Source organism: Hyla sarda, chromosome 4 (assembly GCF_029499605.1).
Source record: "Hyla sarda isolate aHylSar1 chromosome 4, aHylSar1.hap1, whole genome shotgun sequence".
Classification (NCBI taxonomy): domain Eukaryota; kingdom Metazoa; phylum Chordata; class Amphibia; order Anura; family Hylidae; genus Hyla; species Hyla sarda.
The window spans coordinates 390,015,189-390,016,350 of record NC_079192.1 but is presented as its reverse complement, the minus strand read 5'-3'; positions in this window follow the sequence as shown (position 1 = coordinate 390,016,350).

Here is a 1,162-nt window from a genome sequence, read left to right as displayed (position 1 = left end):
TAGTTAGAGCCCCCCTTTAGGCAGCACATAGGTAGAGCCTCCCTTAAGGCAGCACATAGAGCCCCCTTTAGGCAGCACATAGTTAGATCCCCCTTCAGGCATCACATAGTTAGATCCCCTTTAGGCAGCACATAGATTCCCCCATGTTAGGCAGCATATAGTTAGAGCCCCCCTTTAGGCAGCACATAGAGCCCCCCTTTAGGCAGCACATAGATTCCCCCATATTAGGCAGCACATAGTTAGAGCCTCCCTTTAGGCAGCACATAGAGCCCCCTTTAGGCAGCACATATTTAGATCCCCCCTTTAGGCAGCACATAGATTCCCCCATATTAGGCAGCACATAGTTAGAGCCCCCCTTTAGGCAGCGCTGTTTTTATTTCACAGCCAAAAAATGTATTTTTTTATTTATTTTATTTGAACAACAGTCACACCAAATGTGATTTGCACTAGTGTGACAATGAGCAAAAAAGGTTGCCAGCAGAGTTCCCCTTTTAAGCAGAGGTCCTCAACCAGCGTGCCTCCAGCAGTTGCAAGACACACGGACTGAACTTATAGCCCTTTTAATACTGTAGTTAGTTGCTTGAAGGAACTTAAGTTTTACACTGGAGTACCCCTTTTAACCAGTGGTCCTCTCCCAACCAGGGTGCCTCCAGCTGTTGCAAGACACACAGACTGAACTTATAGCCCTTTTAATACTGTAGTTAGTTGCTTGAAGGAACTTAAATTTTACACTGGAGTACCCCTTTTAACCAGCGGTTCCCTCTCAACCAGGGTGCCTCCAGCTGTTGCAAGACACACAGACTGATATTTGAGCCCTTAAAACGGCTTTTTTGGGTGCTGTCCTTAAAGCAGATGTTACACTAGTGCTTTAGGAGCAGGAGCAGGAGCAGCTTCTCTGTCCCTCCACTTTCTAAGCCTGCAGCATGCTGAATGAAGGTAAAATGGCTTCTGTGCAGGAGGTAGGCGGGTCTGGAAGGGAAGGACTGCTGCTGATTGGCTGTAATGTATCTGCTGACTCTGACTCACAGGGTCAAAGTTTACCGCAATGTTAAAGTATAGGGGGCGAATCGAACTTCACATATGTTTGCCCGGCGATGCGAACGTGAACATGCTAAGTTCGCCGGGAACTGTTCGCCGGCGAACATCTCTAATGGCTGATATA